The sequence below is a fragment of the Danio rerio genome, chromosome 25 (assembly GCF_049306965.1).
Source record: "Danio rerio strain Tuebingen ecotype United States chromosome 25, GRCz12tu, whole genome shotgun sequence".
NCBI lineage: Eukaryota > Metazoa > Chordata > Actinopteri > Cypriniformes > Danionidae > Danio > Danio rerio.
In genome coordinates, this window is record NC_133200.1 from 30285709 (window position 1) to 30307500 (window position 21792).

General features: G+C 35.5%; 1 protein-coding gene across 12 annotated transcripts in view; it reads left to right on the forward strand.

Annotated features, from left to right (window-relative positions):
* The window catches only part of cadps2 (Ca++-dependent secretion activator 2), a 365750-nt gene that overhangs the window by 786 nt on the left and 343172 nt on the right, over positions 1-21792 (forward strand). The window lies entirely within an intron of this gene.

Below are 21792 nucleotides of genomic sequence, written 5' to 3' on the forward strand. Positions count from 1 at the left end.
TGAGAAGTAACCCAGATAGCAAAATACACTCGGGCCAGTTCCGGCAAGATTGTCGCCTGCCGGAGACTAACCCCTCGGCCCAACTTCGGCTGCCGGACTCGGGCCGGATGCCTGTGGACTCACTGCCCGATTCCGGCCCGAATCAAGCGGGCCAGATGCGGCGGCCGTAAGCGAGCCGAAGCTGCGCATCCGCGCCGGAATCGGCGCGAGCGTAATGTGCGCTGCGGCCCTGAGCTGGTGCGACTCCGTATTTATACACCTTATAAAACCTTTTGGTATTACATTGGTACTTGATATATGGTATTACAACCATTTGAATTTATATAACAGCAAACACAGGCTATAATGTAAACACAAAGTGTAAGCACTGCGTTTAACCTTTGAATAAAGTGCAAACTGCATACATATTCTGTAAGAAAAATAATCAGACAAATGACAAAATAAATAAATGTTAAACGTTTATTGATTGCATGAAAAAAATAGTACTAAAATTTTATAAATAATTTTGTAGTGCACAAGAATATCAATATAAAAACAACAATAAAACAACACAATAAAGACACAGAAAGATTTAAACATAAAATCTAAAAATTACACACAAACACAGATGTTTTTTTAAAACAACCCTGTTTTCCCAACAGACTTCAATTAAAAATATGTAAAAAACAGCTAAATTTTATATAAACCTAAATATAGAAACCAATTTAAGATATAGCAAGAAACATCTTAAAAATACCAATGACAATCCGTAAAATATCCAAGTCAAACTTGTAAAAAGTACTGCAGAATTCTGAAGAAACATCTTGAAACATTTTTTAATAAAACATTAAAATAATAATAAACAAACAAATATATATATATATATATATATATATATATATATATATATATATATATATATATATATATATATAATTGCAGAAGTATAAAGTCAAACTTTTTTTTTTAAATAAACTTGAACAAAATCAATTGCACAAACAGCAAGACATGAGTGAGATGATTATACATTTCATATATATACACGTCTTGTGCAATTTTATATTTATAATTTTATTTGTATTACATTTATTAAAAATGTATCAAGATGTTTCTTCAGAATTTGGCGCGCACACATACATACACATACCATACATATATACACACACACACATATATATACATATACATATATATATATATATATATATATATATATATATATATATATATATATATATATATATATAAATGCAAATTAAAGAAACAAATTGTTCAAGTATCAGGGAACATCCTAATACACTTAAAATGTTGTTTAAAAAATAAAACAAAATAGTGATGTAGACATTTGACACATTAGCTTTCTCTTCTTTCTTCCTCCATCCCTGTCAGGGGCAAGTTGTAGCTACCTTGTAATGCATTTTTCCACTTCTTTATCAGTGGCGTGGTAAGGACATTTGTCCTCACTCCATCTGTGATTAAAAGATAAACAGATAATTAGTAGTGAACAAGTACTAATGTAAAAAAAAAGAAAAAATTAGGAAAAAAGTAGGCTACCTACGAAGCAAAAAAACTATCAAAAAAAACAAATAAACTTAAAACACTTTGAAATTAGCAAGAGCTTGAACTTACCAGTTTCTTCATTTGTTCGGGCTGCTCCTTTAATTGATTTTCAAGCTTTTCCAAATCAAATTGGCCAAAGGAAGGTCAAATGTGTTTACATCTGGAATTTCATCACGTCTGTTTTGGTTTTGTGAGAATCAGGCCCAGCTGCTGCTTTATGACGTTGCATGATTTTAAAACTTCAGTCAGTCGTGCTAAAAAAGAAAAATAACAGATTAGTATAAATCAACCTGTAGCTTATTCTCATACAACTTCTGTAAATACAACAGTGGGTTAGACACTGCTGATATTCTCTATTTGATCTTTACTTTCTAGCTGCATTAAACCTTAACAAATTTAGTGATGTCTTCAATTCTTACAAAGACATCACGAGATGCAATAAGTTCTGTCTTGATCTCAAACTGCACTAGAACAAAGACTGTAAATGTTCATAGGTGTACTGCAGGAGTGTCCAAACTTTTTGGGCCGAGGGCCAGATGCAAAAAAACAAACGTTGTCGCGGGCCAAATTTTACATACATCACACAGACACATATATATATATATATATATATATATATATATATATATATATATATATATATATATATATATATATATATATATATATATATATACAGTTGAAGTCAGAATTCTTAGCCCCCCTAAATTATTAGCCACCGTTTATTTTTTCCCCAATTTCTGTTTAACGGAGAGTTAAACATTTTTTCCACACATTTCTAAACATATTAGTTTTAGTAACTCATTTCTAATAACTGATTTATTTTATCTTTGCCATGATGACAGTAAATAATATTTGACTAGATATTTTTAAGACACTTCTATACAGCTTAAAGTGACATTTAAAGACTTAACTAGGTTAATCAAGTTAACTAGTCAAGTTAAGGTAATTAGGCAAGTTATTTTATAACAATGGTTTGTTCTGAAGACTTAAGGGGCTAATAATTTCGACCTTAAAATGGTTCATGAAAAAATTTAAACCGCTTTTCATTCTAGCCGAAATAAAACAAAAGTCTTTCTCCAAAAGAAAAAATATTATCAGACATACTGTAAAAATGTTCTTGCTCTGTTAAACATCATTTGGGAAATATTTAAAAAAGAAGAAATAAATCAATGAAGGGCTAATAATTCAGACTTCAACTGTGTGTAGATAGACAGACAGACAGACAGACAGATAGACAGATAGATAGATAGATAGATAGATAGATAGATAGATAGATAGATAGATAGATAGATAGATATAGATAGATAGATCATAACAAGAACTGCTGCTTAATTGAATGCATGTAATAGCGACACCCGGTGGTTATTTATTGAATTACGTTCATTTTTGTATAGCGGGCCAGATTCTATTGATATTTATAAAAAGCCTCGCAGGCCGCAGATGGCCCGCGGGCCGTAGTTTGGACACGCCTGGTGTACTGGAATGTACAGTATCTGTGCATCTTGATGGTGGTCTTAAGATTTCTGCCATAATCATTGATGGTGATGGTACTTGTGGTGCTGCTTTGATTTCTGAAATCTTCATACCTGCCTTTTATCCAGCCTCTTTGTTCCAAGTAATTTTTCTTCATCACGGTATGTGTCTATACTGTCCCTTAATCAGATACATTTACAAAACAAAACATCACTTTAGTATAGTGCCAGGGCAAAACTCACAGGTTGTAATAGATCAATGACATAATGTTGACAGTATGTGTTTAAAATAATTGCAAACAAACCTGTTCTGTCTTTAGATGTATGACAGGCAATCATCGTCCTCATCTGTCTACCAGTCAGAAATCACAGTTGCGTATGGATGTTTGAGTCGAGCTTCCTCATATGCATCTATAATAAAACATCACATTGTTGTTAACCTCCCGTAAAGAAAAGTTCAAATCCTGAAATACTATCAAAGTTAATTAATGCATATAATACCTATAGTGTAAATAATCAGTACACAGAAGGTTGCACAAGATTTATTCGGAGATTCATGCAGAGTGACAGCCTTATGAATCTGAGACATAGATTTGTAAGATGGTCAAGCACATGCATTATTCTGTACCCATGAAGATTAACCTACCATTGTGAAAAATGTTTGATGATGATGATAGCCAATAACAATAAACCATTTCAGCTGTTTGTGAAGCAATTAGTAATGTAATGTCTGAAAAGCTCAATCTATGTTGAAAATGTATCAGCAGTTTACAGCTTATAATGGACTTTTAGCACACAACTATAACATGCCTATTCCCGTTCAAAAGAGTGTGCTATTGACTTCTTTGGTCGTGATGTTCTGCAAAATGATCTCACTAACCTTTGTTAAACAAGAACAACAAGACTTAACCAACAAATATTGTTACCCATTCATTTAAATAAGAATTTATGACTGTCAATAACATAAAAAAAAACATCAAAATCTGCTTTAAGACGTTCAGTTTTACATTAACTGACCATTACAGCTTGAGCAAAAGATATAATTGATTCACATAGGCTAACACATATGAATTAAAGTGCATAGTAATATATTTCTCTTGGATAATTTAAAGAGAATAGTAAACAGTCGAGTTTCGATCACTTTTCGTGACTAACTGCATAAACAAGATAAACAATAATATTTTATTAATCCAAAACGATTAGTTTTTATTTACACAATCACAGAATTAATACTGTTGGATAAGTAAACGCCTGTACAATGATTTTTTTCAACATCCACGGTACTTTATAATGTTAAATCAGGAAAAAAACACGTTTTGCCATGGTAATGGATTCGTCTACAGAAACTTTCTTTAACGCAAAGTTAGCATACACACAAATTCGTTTCATGTTTCTTTAAAATAATTAAAATAGTTTTCAGTTACTACACACGTTACAATCTAACATTGTGTTAAAGGAAAATGAACTTTCAGGCGTGTTTGTAACTGTTAGCGTTAGCATACATTAGCTCCAGTCGTGTTTCTTAAAGCAAGTTACATTTCGTATCAAACTGTTTTAAATTACTAAACGCTGTTACAACCAAACACCGTGGAAATGTTTTAAGCTCTAAATTCGCTAATTATACAGTACACAAGCAGTAAAAAGCTTACCTTTCTGACCGGAATCCACATGAAATATTTAAAAAACCAAACTTTTTCTTCTTGTGATCTTCGTGCCATGGTGGTTGACAACCAGCTTTTTGGAGCATTACCGCCACCGTCTGGATTGGAGTGTGGATCATGAGTTTAGTCACGCATGTGTTTATTATGAAACCAACTTCTGCTTTAAAACAAAAACAGTCAGCACAGTAGCGTGCTATCTCAAAAATAAGCGAATTTTACATAGTTTTTCTCTAGATGACATGTATAATCTATTTATAAATAATATTGTTTTGTTTGCGTCTAAACATTGAGACCATCCACACTAAATATTCTTTTTTTTTTTTTTTTTTTTGCTATCGTACCATGAATATTTTCTCAAATTATCATTAAACGTGGAGCTAACAGATTACTAGATAAAATAAGAACTTAATCGGTTGCCATCAGCCTTAATCGGTTGCCATATGGTTGACCGGAATCGGGCCAGTGCTTTACAGCCGCATCACAGCCGCATGTGCGCGAGCGAGCTGCGGGCCGCACTCGGCCCGGATAACACTCGCCGATGCCGAGTCGGAGCCGGAGGCGCCGGAGGGCAGCCGAGCTCGGGCCAATTACTGCCTGCTATCTGGGAAAGGAATTCGTACTGTTAATGTAAAACATCTCAAGCAAATTTGTTGTTGTTTTTTTTCAAGAGTTTAATGCAAATAAAGGTTGATATGAAACTTCAACCCTCTTTGTTGTGCTACATGTTTGATTAGAGCAAAATTAATAATATTTTTATATTTTAAAATCAATAATATGTAGAGTTTACACAGGCAACAAATAACAGTCTAGGCTATTGGTGCAGCCTTTGTAATATAAACAGACAAATTTGTAATGTTGGATGAATACGTTTTAATTAGCTTTTTAAATATAACTTTAAGCTATAAATAGTTTTTCTGAAGACAATGTGCAACAATGTGTTTCCTATGTCAGAACATTTTAAAATGATGAGCAGGACGGATGTGTGACTAAAATGTGCATTTATAGCCAATTTATGAGGAACATGCAACTTTATGCAATAACCGTAAAGACTTTTCATAATTCCCACAGTAACCCTATCAGAAGGCAACATATTTTGAACTTCTGCGGGTAGTATTTGAGGCACCTTCAGAAGGGGTGTTTGAGGGTCTCAGGAGGATACTGCAGCTAGTGTGGCAGAAGAAGGAACCGCAAGAATCTTATATTTTTAAAGTGAATGTTGCACCATGTTGCCTCAGGTTATTAAAGCATTACTCCTCACTTTTACTTGTAAATTCAATGGAAGTTAATAAAGGGAGGACATGGGGTAGAAAACAAAATGCATTTAAAATATTAATACTGGCTACTCAGCATCATAGTCACTTTAATCTTTGGCGTGGTCAAATGTGCAGAGAGTTGATGCAGTACTTCACCTCCCCCCAAAAATTTTAATTCTGTAATTTATTCACACACATTTCATTTTAAACACAAACTGTAAGTGCATTTGTTCATCTTTAGAGCACAAATGAGAATATTTTGAATGTTGTTTCTCATTATTTTTTGACAACCAGCAAAAAGTGTTGGTTATTGACATGCTTAGACTTCAAGCAGAAGTCAGAATAACAAGTAGGTGTGTAAATAATGACAGAATTATTACCTACTATGTATTTTAGCAAATATTAGAAGACAAACCCAAATGTTTACCAATAAACAGCAGGTTTTTTATAAAACTGATATAATTTCTCTACTTTTAGTCTGATGCAGAATCACTTATTAGAACATACACAGATGCTATTTTTAGCAGCAGACACCCACTACCTCTAGTATATACTGCTTTTGGATTCAAACTACTTCTTAAAGCATGTAATCACAATTCTAAAGCCGGAAATATCCTCAGAGCAGCAGTTAAAAAGTCACTGATAATAACCTGTTATCAACTTTGCACCTGTGGGACCTGTAAATTATGTTCTAATTTCAGGTAGCAATTTTGAAATCTGTATTTTGACTACCCACAAACAACACATGGTGCATGAGAAAAGTGATACTTTCCTTCAGCATTATTGTGTTTCAGGTTTATTTATCAAGGGGAAATATACCTGATGAAGCTATGCATTAGAATTTGTATGTAGCCACTGGAAAACATTATGATGATTCTGATTGGCTGATGTCATTATAGGTGACTTATTTGCATTGTTGCATTTTCTTAAAAGCTAATCGTAAAAGCTACTGGCAATATTCAGTAATTTTGGGAAACATTAAGCTGATCTGGACGTCATGGTGGTCCTGGTGGTTTTCTCCGGGTGCTCCGGTTTCCCATAGTCCAAAGACATGCGGTATAAGTCAATTGAATAAGCTAAATTGGCCATGTTGTGTATGTTTGAATGTGAAAGTGTATGGGTGTTTCCAAGTGTTTGGTTGCGGCTGGAAGGGTATCCGCTGTGCAAAACATATGCTGGATTTGTTGGCATTTCATTTCATCCATCCATCCATCCATCCATCCATCCATCCATCCATCCATCCATCCATCCACCCTCCCTCTATGTATAATGTATACCTGTCTGTCTGTCTGTCTGTCTGTCTGTCTGTCTGTCTATCTATCTATCTATCTATCTATCTCTCTATCTCTCTCTCTCTCTCTCTCTCTCTCTCTCTCTCTCTCTCTCTCTCTCTCTATATATATATATATATATATATATATATATATATATATATATATATAAACTAGGCAGGTAAGGGCAATTAGACAAGTTATTGTATATCGATGGTCAGACCATCTTAAAGAGACTAATAATTTTGCCCTTAAAACGTTTTTTAAAAAATTGAAAGCTGCTTTTATTCTAGCCCAAAATAAAACAAATAGACTTTTTCTTCAGAAGAAAATATATTATTAGACATACTGTGAAAATTTCCTTGCTCTGCTAAATTTCATTTGGAAAATATATAAAAAAAAAAAAAAAAAGGAAAGCGGGGGCTAATAATTCTGACTTCAATGTAATCGGTGCAGAATATGCTGCCATTTTTTATGGCCATCTATGAATGCTAGGGATGTAACGGTATCAGAATTTTACGGTACGGTAATACCTCGGTATGAATGTCACGGTACGGTATTTATTGAATCATTTACAGGAAAAAACAAAACTTATGAAAATACTCCAAAAAAGTGCCAAAAGTGTCAATGACATACAAATTAGCCATCTATCTGTAAGTTTGAAACAGGAACTTCAATTTTAATAACAAAAAAATATTAAACCATGTAAAAAAATTAAGTTTCAATTTAGTAGTGTTGAAAACTCATCACATTCAACATTTAATCACTCACTCACTTAGATAGAGATTGGTTTAAAGGAAAATTATCATATAAATATAATCTGGTAAAAGCTGGTATCTCTGGGTATTTACAATATCCCCTGCAACAGAAAAAAACCCTCTCATTTGGGACTGAGGTTTCTGGGACAAGAGAGATATGACTTGGCCCTGGTTGACAGCAGTGGGTAACGTTGTGCATTGTCTTTCCCCCACTTGAGAGGACAAACCATGAGTGAGATAGAGGTCTCATGTCTGCATCAATCTGAACAGTGTGCTGTATTCTGCAGTCCCCATGACTGATTATTAGTCGTATTCCCCCACTTGCAGACACGTGCACACACAGGGCTCAACCTGTGCAGTGCACATGCCCTTTTTAGTCTTGGACAGAAAGTTCCCTTCCAAAATGATCAAAAGTGCCCCCGCGCTGGACATACCCTCCGTCCCGCTTTACAGTACGCGCGCGACAACACAGCTGATCAGAACGCGCGCGACAACACAGCTGATAGGAACTCGCGCGACAACACAGCTGATAAGAACTCGCGCGACAACACAGCTGATAAGAACTCGCGCGACAACACAGCTGATAAGAACTCGCGCGACAACACAGCTGATAAGAACTCGCGCGACAACACAGCTGATAAGAACTCGCGCGACAACACAGCTGATAAGAACTCGCGCGACAACACAGCTTATAAGAACTCGCGCGACAACACCGCTATTCAGTACGTGCGTGGCGACAACACCCGCTTTAGGGTTTTCCAGCTCTTTTTCATCCCCGCTTCTAGCAGCACACTCCATTTCCGCATTACTGGATCTGTAGCAACAACAGACCGCAAGGGATTATGGCCAAGCCTGGGCTGATGGGAATTGTAGTTTCCGGTACCTCCCGTTCGCTTCATTCGCCTGAGCAAATTTTCTCAGAAGACCTAAAGTTTTACCGAGTCATGCGACTACGGTAATATCGAAAAAAATTAATATTGAGGTATGACGGTATTTACAATACCGTTACATCCCTAATGAATGCCAATAAGAATTTGATCTATAAATAAAGTGCTTTTATGCTGCCGTACAGGGTAGATGTGGCCTCTACCAACAAGGGATAATATTGTTATGCTATCCAGCTAAACTTTGACCCTTTGGTGACCGTATTCATAAAACCACTTTAGTTATTCCAGTTTGTTGTATTACCATAAATCTTGATAGTAGTCTACAAATACATTAAAAAACATTAGAACACACACACACACACACACACACACAAAAAAAAAAAACATTAAAAAAACACAATATATTCAGTGCTGAATATGATTGCTTAAATGCATCCTGTAGATAAGAATATTGTCACAAGCAAGTTTCATTGTGAGTCTGTCTGATCCTACAGGTCAAGCAATCTAAGATCAGAAGAATTACAGATTAAAGGAAAAGGGTGAAAAAAATGTATGTATGTATATATATATATATATATATATATATATATATATATATATATATATATATATATATATATATACACCAATAAGACTGCTGGACCTTCATTGAATTAAATTCCTGTTCAGTCAAAATGCTTAAGGACACATCATGGCCTCGCCGTAAAAGTCAGATAAGACAAGTTACCCTTATCTCTGTGTAAAATTGAAAAGAAATAAATCTACCTTTAGTTGATTTCCTTTGTTGAATAAATATTCTCATTTGAAGAGTATTTAGGAGAATGGCATATTATTGATTTTTCTGTCAGGGCTCATAGAAATATTTTCGCTGCCTAAATGAAAAGGTAACCTTCCTGGCCTTGTAGATCTGATCAGTTGGGATTCAAGTATTCCTTGAGGTGTTATTTTCCAGTGTATGATGCAGGTATTGAGAAGCCTCCTTTAATATGCTGCATGTGATCAGCCATCTTTCACTTTTGATGTGCCACTTCAATTGATAGAACCACTCCACCTCATGACCTCTAGTCATTCGTTATTATCACAGAGGTTGTCTGTGATCTTAATCCCATTCAAATTGGCCATGTCTGTAATTTGTAAAGTTATAATTCTCCTGTAAATTACCTACCATATTTTTGCTAAACACTAAGGTTTTGTAATATAATAATATAATGTTAGTCAAGTGTGAATCGACATCTCTGTGATTTAGACAGAATTTGCTGGGGTCATATATACATTTGTTTCATGCACCGTTTTATCCACTGTTTAGATTTGATTGTAGCTTTATAAGTTGATGGGTGATACTGTATTTTTCATTTTGCAATTGCATATTGCAATATTGACCTCAATAATTGCAAGATGACATTTTTCCAAATCTTGCTGTCCTAATGTATAGCATGTATTAGGGCTATGAAATTAAATTTTAATTTTGCCCTCTAACAATTATAAAAAACAATTGAGAAAAAAGGAAATAAAATAGTTTTTGACAACATGTAAATAAAATAATAAACAGTAAAAACACTTACATATACGAGGGTTGGTACAATGTCTGATGTGAAACATTGCGATGGATGACGGCATTGTCGTTGTAGGTGGAGGTGAATTAATTATCTATAAATTATCAAATCATTCATAACTAATTAATTATTTGTAGCTTACCGTTTCAACTACCTGACCCTCATGGTCTTTGTTTTACCTATAACCCACAGGTGTCAAACTCAGTTCCAAAAGGGCCGCAGCTCTGCACAGTTTAGTTCCAACCCTAATTAAACACACCTGATCAAACTAATTGAGTCCTTCAGGCTTGTTTGAAACCTACAGGTAACTGTGTTTGAGCAGGGTTGGAACTTAACTGTGCGGGGCTTCAGCCCTCTAGGAATTGAGTTTGACACCCCTGCCATAACCAAACCATAAATAAATAAATATGAGTTACACATTTGTTACACACATAACCACCTGTCAATCAATTTTTCCGCAGCACTCTGGCATGAATAGGCAGAGTGGTCTGTGTTGTTATAATGCTGTCGACAAACTTGCCGGGTAAAAAAGGTGCACTACCAACAGGAACCAACTAACAGTGTCTGAGGTTTTTGCTAAAATTACAAAAGTGCAAGTGCAAAAGCGAAAGATCAAAGCAGTGTACTGACGCTGTGACATGTTAACTGATAGATTCAAAAGACCAAAGAGTCATTAGATAGAGATTAATTAATAAGATTGATTAAATTTCATGGTTAACAACTAGTGAGATGCGATCCAGCGGTACATCCTTGATAAACTGTCCGACATGCATTGCTCTCAGGGGTTTTGTGCTCAAAGTACGTTTTCATAGCTATAATGTGAATGGATATCTTTTCAGAAATGCTAGATTGTAGATGTGGATCTTTTTTTTTCTAAAATGCCATTTTAAAACTAAGACGTATTAGTGTAAACTAAGTGTGTATTTTTTGCAAGTAAGTTGCTACTGCAATTGGGGCGGTGGCGGAGGATCGCGATGCCATTGGTGATAAACGATGGCATCACCTATCGACCCAACCCTAACATATACCCTAGAAATGGTATAACAGAAAATTTTTGCAGCTTTAAAACAGTGACTTTTCCAAACCACAGTAACATTGAAGTCGGTTATAGCTAATTTGATTTAGTCATATTTTTAAAAGCAGTAAACTTGTGCTGTTGTGACAAGCAGAACATGCACGGACACCCATCTTTTAGCGGCAATAAAATGGTTAAACACATGCAAAAATGTATCAGCACATGGTGCTTGGGGGTTATTCACATTAACCATTGTTTGTTATATAATAACCGAACATAAAGAGTTGAGAATGAAACTGAAAGTGAAAATGAATAAATTGGAACTGCATGCCTTGACCTTAACCTTTATTCCGTCTGTGTTTATCATTATTAAGCAAAAAACAAAGAAACAATCGCGGTCAAAATCACTCACTGCTCTTAACTGAAGCACTTTTGTAGTTTTAATAAAAAATTTGGCTTTTACTTAGTCCCATTCTGCTTCTGTATAGCATCCTTACGTATAGGGAAACAACTACATTTCCAAAGCATTTGGGTCATATGGCCCATTGATCACTGTTGCCAACTATTTTCAATAAAAATGCACTAAGCTCTGCCCGAAAAGTCGCTAGATTGCATCATACGTCAATTTCCATATTACTAACATCATCACGTTCTACCGTTTCTGTTTGTTTCACAGCCTATAGTTAATAAAGGGGTATTTATTTGCACTACACTTTATATAAGCATGTTAATTTTACTAAATTTATTGCTGTTTAAATACAGTTTGTCATTATAGATGTGTAGTGAATTTGCAGTAATCTCTCAGATGTAATAAAGTTCAGAAACTGTCACTAAAATATCTGTGATTGTTAACAAGAAAAGAATAAACAGTCCAATTAAAATGTTTAAATAAAGGAGAAGCAGATTGGTTTGACTGTACAAGGGAAATACCTTCACACTGCTGGTGCTAAATCATCTGCCGTCGGTACGCAGAGGGGAGAGACTGCTGTACGAGGACTGACTCAGCCACCTGTCAGTGCTGTGAGGCAGGGGCCAGCGGCATCACACGTAGCTCGTTGAGAAGAGTAGGGACAGTACAGTATGGACAATTGACAGTCTATAAAAATCTCCAGTAACACACAAAAAAAGTCGCTAGATTTGTCGCTAGTCGCTTTTTTGAAAATTTGACGGTAAGTTGGCAACACTGCCATTGATAATTGTTTTAAATTGTGATTGACTATGAACAATATCATCATGATTTTATGATTTGTTTTTTCCTCATAATTTAGTAGCCCTAGCATTTTAGTAAAATTATAGGCTTTTCCCATGTGAATGTGCTTTAGAAAAATCAGATGTGGAGGGATAATTTGTAAATAACACATCACAAAATCTCAGATAAAACTGATCCCATGTGAATAGAGTTTAAGTATGCTGCCTGTTTGCCTTTTAAAGTCCCTTGGGATAGATACTCACATCTTCTGTCTGTTGAGCTGACTTTCTACAAGATCTTATAGTATGCTTATGTGTTGAATGCATATTATGCAAACTGCTTTAATCTCTGAAACACTGTCAGAGTAAGACAGAGTCTCTCAAAGTTTTGTAAGCTGCTATCAAAGATCGTTTGATCATGAACAGTCATGCACAAGCATTGACGTTTTTGCCCTCTTTAGATTTAGTCTTGTGTTGACTTCTCTCAGTTTTTCTTATTTACTGTAATACAATCTTCATTATAAGTAGCTGTGGGCTCAAGAAAATCAGCGTTTATGCGTTTTCCCAGTGCCACCATGCTGTCAACCCACTTTTGTGTTACTCAAGTGCATTGCAGAGCTTTTATTTGGATTTCATGCTGTTAGACTGAAATGCAATGTGAACAAACAATGGATTTGCATGTGGCCGTCTTGGATGTGTTGTGAAGTCTCGTTTGATTTAAACATACAGACATATACAAGATGCAATTAAAACCAATGATGTTATTCAGCTAACTAATAATGGAGCTTTTCTTGCACTTTAGTATCAAGGGAGATGCCATTATGTAGAGTCTCATTTGTAAAACCAATAATATTTTAGAGTGATCCCATGGTTCTTTTTGTTCTTACGGAGCTCCTGTCAGTGAGAGAACATGGTTAAAAAAATAAGGGAAAATCGCAATTACTTAGTTCTGCTTTAAATTAGCGTGAAATAGGAGTGTGACATTATGTTTAGTGTGCAGGAGGACTAAGTTTAAGATTGTTATTTAAACTTCGCTAAATTTGACAGCAAGTTATTGAAATAAACTTTAAAACATTTGCCATTTTTATAAAAAAAACAAAAATAAAACTTCAGAACAATTTATACATGCATAAGGTCAGGTCGAAATTTCAGTTTAGCAAAATGAACAGTGTGATATTTTTTTACAGAAATAAAATAAAAAGAAAATAATCATATTTTGCTCCTACTCAAAAAAAAAAAAATAGACAAAACAACTACAACAACAATTGGAACTTTCAAAGCATAAGAGAGAGCATAAATATTTATTTGTATATGTCTAACAAACTGTATAACTGTTTGTTAGATATTTTTTAATGAAAATGTGAAAAAGCATTTTTATTTTATTTTTCTGTGGAACAAAATCCACAGTTGCATGAGTTTAAGCATAGAGCTTATTTACTAAATAACACTTTATGTATATAGAGTGTGTGTGTATATATATATATAAATATATATATATATATATATATATATATATATATATATATATATATATATATATATATATATATATATATATACAGTTTATATGTATGGATGTATATATATATATACAGTTTATATGTATGGATGTATATGCATATATGTATATAATATTATTTAGTAAATGTGTATGCTTAAACTCATGCAACTGTGGATTGGTTGGTTTTGCATGGTTCAATGTCTGATGTTAAGTTGTTATCCGTCACATATTTCAAATGAGACCAAGACATGCAATTGAACAGAAATGGCATAACTTTATTTGATTAGCCTAATTTACAATTCATTTCAATATCTATAACACAGTAAAATAAAATGTTAAAACTAAAGCAGTGAATGTACAACACTGGCAAGTTTAACAAATAACAGTCCAGCCCACCTGAACTAATTGTCTGAAATAATTTAAATGAATTGTATTGTGGTTTTAGTTTAAATCTGCTTGTTAAGTGTGACGTCACCCAAAGCGGTTTTCGGGTCCTATTGCTCTTTCAAACTGTATGGGTAGACTCAACAAATCTATATTTCCTTGTTAGCGCACGGTGGCGCAGTGAGTAGCACAATCGCTTCACAGCAAGAAGGTTGCTGGTGGAATTTGCAGTGATTTATGTTTTTTTTTATTTTTTATAAATTGCTAAATTATAGCTGTGTGTGATGCAGACAGTCAGAGACTGTTGTATAAACCATGATTTTATAAAATATTCACTTCAATGTGTGATATGGTCATAACCAATATTTTCTCAATTCAAATGAGTGGCGGCTTGGACCTGGAAACAGTAATTTATAAGTCATGACTTTACAAGGAGATATGATTTAATTTAAATTACTTAGGCTACACAACCTATAACTAAAACTGATAGGTGCAACTAGGCATGGGCCGGTATAAGATTCTGAGGGCATGATAACCTTGCATATAAATATCACGATATCATGGTATTCAGATTACTGCTCTATATTCTTTTTAAATAAGTAAAAAACAAAACCTTTTTCCTCTTTGTACGCAATATATTTGAATTTGAGAAACATTTAAAACATTTTGGAGCAGTAAACATGTCAGGATAAAAAATTCAAATGAATTTTGAACTTATGCTGTATTAATTTGTTTTAAAAACACTGATGTTTTTACAATTTAAATCGGCAACTTTATAGATCTTCTCTGCTGAACATACTGTTGTCCAAAAAAATTGTAAATAAAATTTAACTCATACCTAGGCCCACACTAAATCTGAGCGCGCAGAATTCCCCAGATTTTTAAGTACTAAAGATTTTTAGTAAATGTGTGTAAATCTATATTTATTTAATTTTTAAATTAATTACAGTAACATTATTGATTAATATGAAAATGTTCATCTGATTTATTTACAATGCAGTTTGTACAGTAATATTTTCTGTCTATTATGTGAAAGACTTGCTTTGTTTGTTTAAACCGCAGATTTTTACAAAAATTCTGAGCAGAAATAGCTAAAAATGTCTGCAGATTCCATCTGGCCCTACTCATTAGGAACGGTATAGCAGAAAATTTTGACGGTTTTAAAACCTTGACTTTACCAAATAGCTGTATACCTTGAACGTGATTATTGTCCTATGCATGCCTTGGTGCAAATTGTGTTTTTTTTTTTTTTGTTAGATCTCCTTAACTAGATTGGCTGCATAACGGTGACTGAAAGGAATATTAGTTTCTTTTACAGCTGTTTTAGACAGATTTTGCAAAGCCTTCAGCTACTCCAAACTATTGGCTGCCACTGGCCTCAGTTTTTTTGTTTTTTTTTTGAGGTTGCTCCATGACTTGACACTGGTGGGGCAGCTACGCTTCAGTAGCTGGATGACAGCCGGATGAGATCTCAGATATTGCAGCATGTCACTAGGACATTTTTGCTACATATTTTGCTGATTGGCTCATCAAAATTGGATACTGTATTTTGTTCAGTTGTAAGCCAAAGTATTAGAAAACTGGTGACATTGATGGGGGGAAAAAGATACTTAACATAAATATATTTAATATTAATTTATTTAACATTCAGTGCTGAATGATGAGGTTTAAAAATAGGGGGTGGGGTTAAAATCATTGCTGTGGTTGTTATTGCTGTAGTTCTGTTTTCATGCAGGTCCAGTAAGGGCACAAACACTGAGGTAATCTCAATCAGTTTTTACCTCTGATTCAACTATGATTCCCTCACGAGGACCAATCAAATTGCTAGAAAATCAATTGACCATCTAATTGATGTTTGGGAGAGCTTAATCACATTTCCTTCTCCCTGTACACTACATAAACAATAAAACACAGCACAACAGATGACACATGGCAAAAATTAAATTCGGTCCAATTTAAAGAAGTGTCACAAGTCCCAATTTGGTTCAAAATTGGACAGTGTGATGATGAATGCCACCTTATGTGTTGTTATTGCCACTGGCTCTGTAATCTGAAATGTGAGAGGTGTAATAAAGGTGTCGAGATGTGCTTCACCTGTAAATAAAACACATTCAACAGGTATTATCGCCCATTACGGTCTCAAAGCAAATGTCAACCGTCATTACATTTTATTTTAAAGGTAATTCAAATTCTGATTTAATAGAGAGGTAATTTTAATAATCGGTTACTTATTAGATTTTGTGTCTTAATGGATTCCCCACACAGTAGAAAGTCAGAGTACCAGAAACCCATCGTGCAACTATTCACATCCTTGTTAGCATGTTTGGTGGATCTCCCAGTAATATGCTAGCCTTGGAAATGTTTTCTGTAAAAATGTCAAATAATTCTTTCCCCAGAGGATTTACTGAATTATATAATCAGAATTGTGGTGTGTTGACACCACTTTTTCTAAATAATGCCGGGCATATTTGCTTCTGTTGTTTCAGCTTCACACTGGCAAAATTACCAAAAGTCAAATATGGTTACTTAAAGGGTGACTTGAGAGATGTAAAGATTACTAATGCAACAGATGCAGTATATACTGTAGATGAATTTATGAAGTTAAGAACTGCAGTCCGCTATGCCAGCATGTACTATTCATGATTTTTTGCCTATACTGCTTGGTTTAAGCTGCAAACTTGTTTTAAAAGGCAAATTTTTGGAGTTTGACATTCATATTCCATTAATTACTTTGATCCATTTGTTTATGATTGTTTAATCATAGTACATAATCCAGCTTCAGATTTTTTAAAAACGCTTTTACATTCTCCTTGAGTAATTTAAAATTCATGGTTGAATCTTTGATGAGATGCTGGCCAGAATCTGGGTCTGGGTGTTCTTTTACCTTCTCTCCCTTTTTTTTTTTTAAGGAAAAAAATTCAACCGTGTTCCTGACAGGCTTTGTGGTATTCACCTGTAGAGTCTTATTCATTCTTTGGCAGTTTATGATTGAACACAGCATAGCTAGAAGCAAGATGATCTCAAAGCAAGAAGAGAATTTGATGAAAATATAAAAAAGAATGTTGTGCAGTCTGCGCCATTCAGATTTTCTTTATGAAAATACATTGTACATTTCTATTGAATTTATCAATTTGAGCTGAGGTGGCAAACATTGTGCAATGTTGAGATTCATTCATTCGTTTTCTTTTCTGCTTTTTCCCTTTTATTAATATGGGGTCGCCACAGCGGAATGAACCGCCAACTTATCCAGCACGTGTTATGCAGCAGACGCCCTTCCAGCCGCAACCCATCTCTGGGAAACATCCACACACACACTCATTCACATTCATACCCTACTGACAATTTAGCCTATTCAACCTGGAACCTGGAGCACCCGTAGGAAACCTGATATAAGATTCTGAGGGTATGATAACCTTGCATATAAATATCACGGTATTGTGATTACTGCTCTAAAATATATTCTTTTTAAATGAATAAAAAAAACAAAACACTTTTCCCCTTTGTACACAATATATTTGAATATATTATGTACAAAGAAAACGGAAACCGGAGCACCCATATGTAACCCACGTGAACACAGGTAGAACATGCAAACTCCACACAGAAACGCCAACTGATCCAGCCAAGGTCACAGGTTCGAGCCTTGGCTTGGTCAGGGTGCTCCGGTTTTCCCCACAAGTCCAAAGACATTCGTTCATTTATTAATTTTCTTGTCGGCTTAGCCCCTTTGTTAATTCGGGGTTGCCACAGCGGAATGAACCATTAACTTATCCAGCACATTTATATGCAGCGGATGCCCTTCCAGCCGCAACCCATCTCTGAGAAACATCCACTCACACAGCTGGGAGCTAGCTCTCTGCAACTCTCACATGGTGGCCCACTGAAGCTTAACAGGGCTGCGCCCGGTCAGTACCTGGATGGGAGACTACATGGGAAAGCTAGGTTGCTGCTGGAAGTGGTGTTAGTGAGGCCAGCAGGGGGCGCCCAACCTGCGGTCTGTGTGGGTCCTAATGCCCCAGATTAGTGACGGGGATGCTATACTGCTCAGTGAGCGCCGTCTTTCAGATGAGACGTTAAACCTAGATCCCGACTCTCTGTGGTCGTCAAAAATCCCAGCATGTCCTTCGAAAAAGTGTAGGGGTTTAACCACGGCATCCTGGCCAAATCTGCCCACTGGCCTCTGTCCAACATGGCCTCCTTACCATCCCCATATTCCAATTGGCTTCATCTCTGTCTCCTCTCCACCAATCAGCTGGTGTGTGGTGTGTGGTCTGGCGCAAAATGGCTGCCGTCGCATCATCCAGGTGGATGCTGCACACTGGTGGTGGATGAGGAGATTCCCCCCATTGTGTAAAGCGATTCGAGTGCCCAGAAAAGCGCTAAATAAATGTAAGGAATTAATTAATTAATTACACTCATACACCACTGACAATTATCCTACCCAGTTCACCTCTACCGCATGTCTTTGGACTCTGGGGGAAACCGGAGCACCCGGAGGAAACCCACGCGAACGCAGGGAGAACATACAAACTCCACACAGAAACGCCAACTGAGCCGAGGATCGAACCAGCAACCCAGTGACTTTCTTGCTGTGAGGCGACAGCACTACCTACTGCACCACTGCATCGCCCCAAAGACATTCGCTATAAGTTAATTCAGTAGGCTAAATTGTCCATGGTGTATGTGTGCGAATGAGTGTCTACTGGCGCTTTCCAGTGATGGGTTGCAGCTGAAAGGGCATCCTCCGCGTTAAAACATATGCTGGATAAGTTGGTGGTTCATTTTGCTGTGGTGACCCCTGATTAATAAAGGGACTAAGCCGAAAAGTAAATAAGTGAGTTTGCGAGGACCAACTTTAAATGCTGGCTTAACAAAACTTGTTTAAAGGCTTTAAAGCATGTTCAAGTTTGAAGTACTAAACAACAGATACTGTAGACAAATGGTCTCAAACTCAAAACATGAAGGGCTGCAGCTCTCCATAGTTAATTCCATTCACCTTCTACTCACACCTGCTTAGTAGTCCCTAGTAGGCTGCATCCGAAACCACCTACTACTTAGTACTGCATTTGAATTTAATGTACTACTCGGCCGTTAGAAAAGTATGTTCTGTTCAGCATGAATGTGAATGTGTGAATGGAATTCGGAAGAACTTCATCCACCATTTTGTCATCACTTGTGACTTACCTGCTTCAGTTGCATCGCTTCACTCCCATTCATGAATTCTCTCGCGGGGCTTCATGGGATAGCAAGGCGTGCTTGGGAAGCGCACTTCAGAATCTCGCTGGAAGTTGTAAGTCATCCAGATACTTTTGCAAACTGATTTTAGCGTACTATACATTATGGAATTATGCGGTTTTGGTTGTAGCTTAGTAGTCTTGGACACTTTGATTAGGGTTTGAGCAAAACTTTGCAGAGCTGCGGCCCTCCAGGAACCCTGTTTGGGACCTATGCTGTAGATCAGTGATCACCAAACTTATTCCTGAAGGGCTGGTGTCCTGCAGATTTTAGCTCCAACCCAAATCGAACACACCTGAACAAGCTAATCAAGGTGTTACTTGGTATACTTAAAACACCCAGGCAGGTGTGTTGAAGCAAGTTGGAGCTAAACCCTGCAGGGACACCGGCCCTCCAGGACCGAGATTGGTGACCCCTGCTGTAGATGGTTAGATGGATATAGCACAATGGATATAGCTTGCATATTTACAGATATTATCATTTTGTTAGCGTTTTGTTATATATTTTGTTATCCAGTAGACAGATTTGATGTTTTTCATAATAGTCATGACCCTCAAATAGTATACCATAGTAAAATGGTGTCAATCCCTCATATTAAACAGTACATTTTTATGTGAACTCTTCTAATTATTTATTTATTTATTTACGTACTTCATTTTTGAGTTGTATTAAAGACCACATTCTATACTTAACGACCAATTAATTATTAGAAAGTGGAATGACCTAAACATATATTGAACCTATAGGATTTTTCTGAAGAACAGTTGTCTCTCAATGATCCTCACTGTAAAAAGATGGATGTCAAATTTCACTGTCACTGTGGGAAAGGGGTCAGATATGAGGTAAATGGCTGGAAAACACACAGGGGACTATTGAAGAAGAAGAAACTGGGTTGTGCTGGTAGCAATAGTTTAACCTTTAAGAACAGTTGTTTTTATATGTTCAGTTTTTATAAGTTAAGTCCGGTTTTGATTTCGATTTTGGCTTCTAACGATTATGAAAAACCATTAATCGAGATGAAAGATTATTGCATCCTATACCGCCCCCTTTCCAGTTGTACACATTTGTTCCTCTGCAAAGCTCAGTTCCATGTAAAATGACTAAAAGTATGTACTGTAATGTAACGATTGCAGCACTGGATGCACGTCATTCATTGATGAACGTTTTAAGCATTCATATTTTTTTAAAAGCACGAAAGTGCACATGCTGTTGTGTGTCAATGCCATCTTAATGTGGGCGCTTTAATGGTAAAATACATGCACATTTGTGTCAGAGCATGGTGTTTATTGATTATTCATATGAACCCTCAATAAACATAAGTTGAGAATCAAAAGACATGTGAAAGAGAAACAATATCAGAGCCGCACTATTCTTAAAGAGACAGCGCGCAATTCCTGCTGCTGTCTGTTTTTATTATTAATCAAACAACAAAAGGAGAAAATCCCTCACTGCTCTGACTGAAGGACTTTTGTTGCTAAAGTTTTTTTTTCTAACAGTGAAGATGCTTAAAGCACAGTTTAAACAAAACAGATTTAATAATTCATTTCTAATAACTGATTTATTTTATCTTTGCTATGATGACAGTACATTATATTTTACTAGATATTTTTCAAGATACTAGTATTCAGCTTAAAGTGACATTAAGGAGCTTAATTACCTACCCAAGTCATTGTATAACAGTAGTTTCTTCTGTAGACAATCAAAATGATATATTCCTTAAAGGGGGTAATAATATAAAGCTATTAAAATAGGTTTCAAAATATTTAAACATGCTTTTATTCTGGCCGAAATAAAACAAATTAGCCTTTTTCCAGAAGAAAAAATATTATAGGAAATGCTGTGAAAAATTCCTCTGTTAAACATCATTTGGGAAATATTTATAAATAAAAAAAATTCACAGAAGGGCGAATACATTTGAGTTTTGAATAATCGGGATTACAATTATGAACAAAAGAATCGTGATTATGTTTTTTTTTCCATAACCGAGCAGCCCTAGAATATATATGAACTTCTGTTTACAAAATACATTATTGATATTTTGCCTATTCTACAATGGTTATATGTGAACCCTT